The 9,624-nt window shown below is 41.8% G+C and overlaps 1 long non-coding RNA gene across 1 annotated transcript; it reads left to right on the top strand.

Annotated features, from left to right (window-relative positions):
- Positions 1-4,711: 4,711 nt before the first annotated feature.
- LOC148315707 (uncharacterized) lies at positions 4,712-6,926 on the top strand. The gene is made up of 4 exons (XR_015840667.1): positions 4,712-4,887; positions 5,548-5,667; positions 6,275-6,438; positions 6,779-6,926. It is a non-coding gene; the product is annotated as an uncharacterized LOC148315707 (long non-coding RNA).
- The last annotated feature ends 2,698 nt before the right edge of the window (positions 6,927-9,624 follow it).

Raw genomic sequence — 9,624 nt, 5'->3', positions numbered from 1 at the left:
GGAGAAAGCATCACAAGGATAAGATTGACTTCTTGAGGAGCAAGGGTCTGTGTTTTGCATGTTTGATGCACGGTCGCATTAGCAGTTGCTGGAAACAAAAGCTTCAATGTCAAGAATGCTCTAGACTGCATCCTACAGCACTACACATTGTCCATAAACTTCTGCAAAGAAACAGCCTAAGACGATTGTGAATAGCAGTACCTATTAAGCGCCCTCGTACAAACAACAGAAACCTGGGGTGTCACTGGGGCCTGTAAATAGGACTGCATCCTTTCAATAATTCCGGTATGGGTCAAGGCACAAAAAGGAACCAAGACAGTGGCGACTTACTGTCCGGTTTAAAAATGCCCTGACGCCTTTTTTAGACTGAAATAACTTACTAAAGTTTTCGTTTTGTGCCATTCAGAATGGGAGAGGGAGCCAGGAGGCGAAACAGCCGTCTTGCCAGTTCAATCCCGCACACCCTCTGACTCTCACCCTCCGTTCTGCCTTTTTATTGAAACTAACTCATCAATAACTAATCACCAGAAGACAGAAAAGCATCAACAACTAATCACCAAGAGACAGAAAACATCAATAACTCACGGTATAAAGGTCAGTTTAACTAAAGCATCAATAACTAATCACCAGGGACTCCAGCAGGCAGAAAATCATAACCCAAGGTCAGTTTAACTAAACACATCTTCAGGATACGGTGTCTGTGTGTGTGTGTGTTAAAATAACAAGTAAGTGTCTCTGTGTGTGTTCAACATTAATGAGTGTATAAAAACATGATTATGAATACACAAACTGATTACCTATCCTCAGCCCATCTTACATTTCCCTCCTGTTGTGGATTTAAAAATCATGTCCTTACGGCTTTAAGACAGATCATCATAATGAAATCATACAACAGTGTGATCATCAGTGGAGGAGCGAAAACCTCACATTAGGGAAAAATTCCCCTCCTCCCTTCCGGCGTAGAATGAGATCCTCATAATTTGATGACCATCAGGGAATAAAACTTGTCCCTGGGGTGACTTGGTGGAGGCCCTTGCCTCGTTGTAGGAGAGATAAGATAAGATAAGATAAGATAAGATGTCCTTTATTAGTCCCACAATGGGGAAATTTGAGGTGTTACAGCAGCAAAGATATAGATCACACAGAGTCGGCGGCGTAATGTAGCCGTTAATGTATAACATTAGCAGCAGACATTCAGAAAAAGCATGCAAATATACACAGTATAAACGTATCTAAGTGTAAGGAAACACTCCTAATGTTTGTCCATTATACGGAGGGGGAAACGCTGTAATGATAAAAACTACTGAATGATTGAAAATACTGCAATCATAAAAATATTGCAATGATAAAAGTACTGTAATGGTAAGAGTACTGAAATGATAGAAAAGTACTGCATGATAGAAAATACTGCAATGGTAAAAGTACTGTAATAGTAAAAGTACTGCAACGATAGAAAAATACTGCAATGATGAAAGTACTGCAATGGTAAAAGTACTGCAATGGTAAAAGTACTGTAATAGTAAAAGTACCGCAATGATAGAAAAATACTGCAATGATAAAAGTACTGCAATGATAAAAGTACTGTAATAGTGAACATCCTGCAGTGGTAGAAATACTACAGTGATAGAAGTATTGTAATAAGAATACTGTAATGGTAAACAAAATACATCATTGGTCAATATTTAAGTACACCCTTGGCTGAAAGTACAGTAGTAGTTAATATTGCATCCTAGGACTGCACAATTGCACTAATGCCCTCCCGTTTGTAGGCCTGACCCAATGTTCTTGTTAAAAAGTCTGACAGCAGTTGGCAGGAAGGAGCGGCGAAATCTCTCTTTGGTACAGCGAGGGTGTAAAAGTCTGTCACTGAAGGAGCTGTAAAGTGTTCTCAGAGTGTCATTGAATGGGTGGGCTGGTTTGTCCAGCATTGATGACAGTTTTGCCGTCATCCTTCTGCCCCCCACTGAGTCCACAGAGTCCAGGGAGCAGCCCAGGACAGAGCTGGCCCTCCTCACCAGTTTGTCCAGTCTCTTTTTGTCTCGGCCCGAGATGCCTCCTGCCCAGGAGACCACTCCATAGAAGATGACTGATGAAACCACCGAGTCATAGAAGTTCCTGAGGAGTGTTCCCCGAACGCCAAAGGACCTCAGCCGCCTGAGTAGGAAGAGTCTGCTCTGACCCTTCCTATAGAGAGCGTCTGTGTTGTCGCTCCAGTCCAGTTTATTGTTCAGATGAACACCCAGGTACTTGTAAGTTGAGACCCTCTCAACGTCTGTTCCCTGGATATTCACTGGTGCAGGTGGAGAGTGCCGACGCTTGCGGAAATCCACCACCAGCTCTTTGGATTTCCCAGCGTTGATTTGGAGGCGGTTCTGCTGACACCAGTCCACGAACCCCTGCGTAACCCCTCTGTACTCCCGATCGTCATCGTCAGTGATGAGGCCAACAATCGCAGAGTCATCAGAGAACTTCTGCAGGTGACAGGTTGTGGAATTGTATTTGTAGTCCGAGGTGTAGAGGGTGAACAGGAAGGGAGCCAGCACAGTTCCCTGCGGCGCTCCCGTGCTGCAGAGGAGCACGTCAGACACACAGTCCTGTGTTCTCACGTACTGTGGCCGGTTTGTGAGGTAGTTGTGAATCCATGTGATGAGGTGGTGGGCCACTCCCGCCTGCTCCAGCTTGTCTCCCAATAAGGCGGGCTGGATGGTGTTGAAAGCACTTGAGAAATCAAAGAACATGATCCTCACCGTGCCCCCCGCCTTCTCCAGGTGGAAGAGTGAAGTGTGGAGCAGGTAGATGATGGCATCATCCACACTGATGCCAGGCTGGTATGCAAACTGGAGTGGGTCCATTGAGGAGCTGACCAGGGGGCGCAGATGGACGAGGACCAGTCTCTCCAGGGTCTTCATCAGATGAGACGTCAGCGCCACTGGTCTGAAGTTGTTGAGCTCCTTCGGATGGGGTGTCTTTGGAACCGGAACCAGGCAGGATGTTTTCCACAGCTGGGGGACTCTGCCCAGCTTCAAGCTCAGGTTGAACATGTGCTGGACGATTCCACACAGCTGGTCTGCGCAGGATTTGAGGAGCTGGGAGCTGATCCCATCTGGGCCTGCCGCCTTCCTCGCCTTCATCTTCCTCAGCTGGTTCTTCACCTGAGATGTTGTGAGGAACAAGGCTGAGCAGGAGGAAGTGGTGGTTGTCTGATGAGGCTGGGAACTGGAGCCTGTGGAGAGAGAGAGGGGCGAGAGAGGGGGAGAGAGGGTCTTGTTCGCAGTGGCAGGAGGGGTGGGTGGGGGCTGCATCAGGGAAGCCTGAGCGGGGTCAGACATTTGATCAAACCTATTGAAAAATAGGTTCAACTCATTTGCCCACTGAAGCCCCCCCCCCTTCTGGGTCTTACCTGCTTGTCCGTGGCCTGAGATGGTCTTCAGGCCCCTCCAGACATCCCTGGCATTGTTCCGCTGCAGTTGTTCTTCCATCCGCATCCTGTAGGACAGCCGTCCTTACCTCCCGGATCTTCGTGTATGGTGTGTGTGTGTGTGCACGTGTGAGGACAGGGGCAAGAAGTCCATGTGTTTTTACGTTTCAGTGTCCAGTTTGAGTTCGTCATTCTCAACATTAATCAGGTTGTAATGGTACATTTGGGCAACAAACCTACGATTAACCATCGTCTTTGTCATAAAAATAATGCAACATGAACAGACTACACATAACAAAATGAAAACTATAATTATCCCTATATATAGTTTTTTAAATTCTTCATAGTGGTCATAACATCAATAATTGTTTCATTTTTATTAAAAATTTAAATGCAGTAATGTACTCCAATCAAGGCTGATATTCCTTTATGTACGTCATTAATTTCCAAACAATATCTAATCTTTTTGTTCTGTGGCTTCAACATATTTATCATCTCATCAATATTAGCACCACAGAGTACTGAGTTTCGAGATCCTCACAATAGTCGTTCTCAAAATGATATTTTATTTTTATCAATTTAGCTTTGTTAAGGTAAGATATTTTATTGACAATCTAACATTAATATGCAAAGAACATGTACATTAGTACGAAATGTAAAAGAAAATTGTGGTGGGGGGGTGCGAATTGTTTTCTTCTTGGTAGGGGGGGCATGACAGGAAATAATTGAGAACCACTGGTCTAGTCACACACCAGCTCGGGTTCATTCCCTACCAGAGAAATGACATTCCATGTCCCCAGAGCTAGGCGCTTTATGTTGCCGGGGATTGGACTGCCTTTGACTGCCTCCTAGCTCAAAGGAAACCCAAATTCTTTGGTCCCGCCCACTGGTAGTGAGCCGAAGCCCTTGTATTAAATAATAAATAAATACATAAAATAAAAAAATTAATAAATTTAAAAAACGGACCGATCCACTGCTTGGGTTAGTTTGACCCACCTTGAGATCCGTTCCCACTCAGTGACAGTGTCTACAAGCCACTGCCACCAGGCCAGTGAACCCAACGTCCAGGCAGTGACAAAAACGTGATCAAATTACATTGCTCATCATAAGGTGTTTGTGAGACGCTCTTTGTATGTTTCCTCAATTAAGACCTGTTTTCCATTGGTGTATTTGAAAAAAGTGGTGAACCTGTTAAATTCACTACAAAACGTTCAGAAGATGAAAGTAATGTTTGAAGGAATATTATTTTTCTATCGACATGCCGGCGGGCGGGCACAGATAGAGAGTGATAAAGCAGCACCACCCGCGCGGGGCGTGCTGACGAAAAGGCAAGCGCTCCTCCTCTCATCGCGTCCTTATTAAGACAGAAAAAAGACGCTGTTGAATTTTACCTATTCGCAGTTCGAGCAGGTGCTTAACGCTGGAGAATATCACCACTTCGAAGTTCGAACTGCTGTTGAAACGGAGAGGTAAGTGTTTTTCGTTGGGTTTTTTTCAAAACATGCGTCGAGTGCATTTGTTCATAGTTAGAGATAGTTGTGTGGAAAACACTACACAAAGTAGCACCATGGATGTGGGCCTACAACACTGGCCTAGCAAACATGTGCTCCTACATTGACATAATTGACGAGCTCCAGTTAAGCATTGAATAATTATAAAACGTCATGGTGCTTTTACTCATTTAAAGAACTAAACCGACGCGTATTGTCATCCGGTGGTCAGGTTTGCATTGAATGTGAGCACGAGGGACGCTAGCTTGTTGCGTTAGCTTTGCGGAGCTAACAGCTTGCACTTTTGTTATAGAACAACAGAATGCAAGTACCATGATAATTTCTGTCATTAATTTTTGTGTAAGACACGATGTTCACTGGTTAATTACATGATTCTTAAAGCAAAGGTTACTGTGAATGCAATTTTGGTAAGATTTTTGTAGTCACACTGCATAAATCTGTCTGTGTCTGTTGTTTAAACTTCAATATAAACTATTATGGTTGAAATCGTTAATTGGGATGGAGGAATTGATATTTTTTTAATTTATAATTTATTTTTCTTACACTGATATTGTTAAAACTCCATTTAGCCCATAGTATTAATAATTCTCAACACAATACTGTCTTTTTTCTTTATAGAATAAACAATGCCTTCCCTGAGATGCAGGAAGTCCCCAAAGCAGGATACTATTGAACATGCAGTCAAGGGTCTGGACAAGACTGCAGAGTTAGAAGCGAAGTATATAAACTAATTTAAAGGTATGATGTTAACGCTTTTGCTAAGATATATTATTGTTTTCTGATAACCAAGCTGACATCGTTTTTTAAGTGGTTATTTTACATTAAGAGTGTCTTGACCTTTTCTTTTGCCACTTTTGTCAGTTTCAAGTTATTTCAGTGAGTGTGAAACCTGATGGTAGGAGTTCTATCTAAATTAAGGCTGTACTTGATGACGCCCTCCGGCATTTTTATACCACAATAGACCGGTGAACAAGTCCGATATTGATAGTCTAGTGTAAAGCACGTAATACGTCACAGAGATCACGTGACGCGATCCAATATGACTGTGTACAGTGTATGTCATTGTTTTGAAACTAAATAATCTTAAAGTTTTTTTTTTACGTAACCAGGTGCAATTGACATTTGTACTTTCAGTCCTAATACATACTGGCTAATGCAATGCTGGAAAATGAATTTTGGCTGGTCTGTTCCTTTAAAATCATAAAGAAGGGCTCTGCTCTATCCCTCACAAGAAGCAATGTTTCAAACCACCCTACATTAGTATAGTGGCCCAAATGAATATGATGACTCCTTATTTGTGTGCTTAAAAATATGACGAAGCTAACTTGATTTCCCTGTTAACTAGGTCGAGGAGTATTTACCAAGGCCCCTTTCAGGAAAGACGACTTTATTCTTTATTATGGAGTACAGAGGAAAATTGATAGATTCTGATGAATCTCAACGCAGGAAGATGGATGGAAGAGGCACTGTCTTTTTGTTTGACTTCCGCCGGCAAGAAAAAACTTGGAGGTGAGGCAAAGATTGAGATGTTATCTTATTTTTGTTTTTATTTAAAAAAATAAACACATACTCATCCCATAAGTGTTAGGGGAAAAATCATTCTCTAAGCAAAAATGTATAATTACTTTTATTCATGCGTTGAATCTGTACAAATGAAAATATAGATCATGAAGTCTCAAAGACAAGCTGTTAATAGGGTCTGATTCCAATAGAAATTTCTTGTATGATTTGATTTAGATTTAAAAATTGTGGATTTCCTATTTTTATGTTTTGTGTACACAAGATTGTCTCAAAGATTAATTTCTGACATTGATTGAATAATTGTTTTTTTTTTTTAATCTATTTTAAGTGTTGATGCAGCTCAAGAAGATGGCAGTCTGGGAAGACTGGTTAATGATGACCACATGCACCCCAACTGTAAAATGAAGAAGATGACAACAGAGGACAGACCACACCTCTGTCTGTTTGCGCTCCGAGACATTGATGTTGGCGAAGAAATAACTTAAGACTATGGACCAGCTGGCCTTGGAGAACACAGGTTTGTAAGATGCATCTTTAAGTACAATAACAGAGCCCACTTGTGGTGTTCTGGTGATGTAGTTTCCAATTAGTTTGGCAATCTAATAAATGTATGTGAGGTTTCTATGGAAGTTGAACATGCTGACTGACTGGGGGAGTTCTCCATTGTCCACTATCTGTAATTCAAATTTGTGGGTCTGAGTCAAAGTTTGGCTCTGCAGGAACAACGAACTGGTCAGGGAGTGACAGTATTACAAAGTTCTGCGTTACTCCTTTCTGGGCGGTGGCCCTGTTAGGCCATCATATGCCATATTGCAAATATCCCCATTGTGGGACTAATTAAGGACATCTTTATGTTGTGGTTTCCCTACCAGAACCAGCACCAACCCTGTATATTCATGATATAAAACACTGTTTCAATTTGATATTTAGCCTTTCTATACTGTAAAAATAGAAGACCCCAGGCTTTCCTGCGCGCCCTTGCCCAATTGGTGGTGTTCAGGAGACAACCTGGGACTGAAATATCAGTCACAACCAATGTTGTTTTCGTCACTGATGACTATGACGAAAATACTTCGTTAACGCCCCTTTTTTAATGACGATGACAAGCTATACGAGGTTCTTTTATGACGAAAACATGACGTGATGTACATGAATTTTTTTCGTTGACTAGACAAAATTGTTAGCATGTGGTTCATAAATTATTTTATGTTGCTTTTAGTGAAATAAAGCCACAACAGTTGCCCAACAAAATGTTTTGCTTCTCTGCTTATTTTGGAGCAGTGAGTATTGATTCCACTGTTGCCACTTTTTTCTGTTTGTAATGAAGAATCCTTAGTAGTCCATCCAAAAGTCTTTGTTATTGGGTGGAAACCTTGAATGCCTTGTTTTAACTCAAATGGACTTAAACCCATCCATCCATCCATCCATCCGTTATCTGTACCGCTTCTCCTCACTAGGGTCGCGGGGGGTGTTGGAGCCTATCCCAGCTGTCTTCGGCAGTAGGCGAGGTACACCCTGAATTGGTGTCCAGCCAATCGCAGGACATGCATAGACGAACAACCATCCACGCTCACACTCATGCCTCGGGGCAATTAGAGTGTCCAAGCAACTTGCCATGCATGTTTTAAGAATATGGGAGGAAACCGGATTACCCAGAGGAAACCCACGCAGGAAGGCCGGAGCCAGAATCGTACCTACGACCTCAATATTGTGAGGCCATCATGCTAACCAGTTGGGCCACCGTGCCGCTTGGACTAAAACCTTTGTGAATAAATTGACGAAAACTAGGGTAAAACTTTTTTTGCGTTTCCGTCGATTAAAACTGGACTAAAACCCTTTTTTTAGTTTTCGTTGACTAAAACTGGACTAAAACTATAACGAATTGGGATGACTAAATGTGATGTAAACAAATCAGCACTTTGTCCAAATGACTTGGACAAAATCTAAAATGCCTGCCAAAAACAACACTGGTCACAACACGTGTCTACAGAAGATTAATTGGCATGGGCGAAATTAATTAGTTTTATTTCATTCATGAGCTTATGTTTTGTTTTGGGTGGCTAAGGCTTAAAATGTGTAAAAATCTAATCCAACCTCAAATATAATTAATTCAATAAATTTATGATGCTACTAAAACATCGAAGCAGCCTCCTCCAGGCTTTACAGACTCAGAAATGGAGGTATGCGTATCGTGTGCTCATCCTGTCGTGTCTCGAGATGTTAAAATTGCAGTTAGATAGACGTGTGCTGATTAGACAAGACTTCTAATATATCTGGTGTCACAGGATATTTGTCAGTGAATGTGTATGTCTGGTTTGAGGCTCACTCAGCTTTTTCTTGTGTTGTGGGGTCCAGTTGAGTTGAATTGCGAGTCAGGTATGTTGGCCATCTGACACCCAACTGTCAGGTTTGCGTTCGTGGGGACCCCGTAGAGCCATTTTTATTGTTGACATAAATCATAGCTAATCATCTTTTCCTTCATTATCATATGAAATACAGTTAGGAGTTGTATGTGCCTTTACTATGTTATAATCTTAGAACCTACCAGCCACTACAGCTGTCCGACAAGAAGACTTTTGGCTGTCCTGTGCTCCATTGCGGCCCTGGTGGCGTTCAAAAGACAACCTGTGACTGAAATATCAGTCACAACATATCTCTACTGAAGATTAATTGTCATGCGCTAAAGTAATTGGTTTTGTTTCATTCGTGAACTTGTTCGTTAAAATGTGTAAAATTCTGATCCATTTTCTTTTTTTTAATTCATTAAATTAATATTCAACTTGTTCATTAGGATGGAGGACAACCGACAATGACTGAATCGGCTGAGGTTGATGCCACCAGAACATCGAAGCAGCCTTCTCAAGGTTTGACAGACTCTGAAAAGGAGGTATGCGTATCATGTGGTCATCCTGTCGTGTCTTGAGATGTTAAAATTACAGTTAGATAGACCTGTGCTGGTTGGACAAGTTTTCTAATATATCTGGACATAAATCGTAGCTAATAATATTTTCCCTCATCATCATATGATATACAGTTATGCGTAGTGTATGTCTTTACTATGTTACAATCTAAGAACCTACCAGCCACTACAGTTCTCTCATTGGGAGACTTAAGCTTTCGTCAGGCTGTCGACTGCTGCATTGCCCTCTTATTGGCTTTAAGTACACAACCTGT

Source organism: Idiotropiscis lumnitzeri, unplaced genomic scaffold (assembly GCF_059441095.1).
Source record: "Idiotropiscis lumnitzeri isolate Australia: NSW breed Sydney's pygmy pipehorse unplaced genomic scaffold, RoL_Ilum_1.0 HiC_scaffold_52, whole genome shotgun sequence".
Lineage (NCBI taxonomy): Eukaryota > Metazoa > Chordata > Actinopteri > Syngnathiformes > Syngnathidae > Idiotropiscis > Idiotropiscis lumnitzeri.
This window is presented reverse-complemented; position numbering and strand designations above follow the sequence as displayed.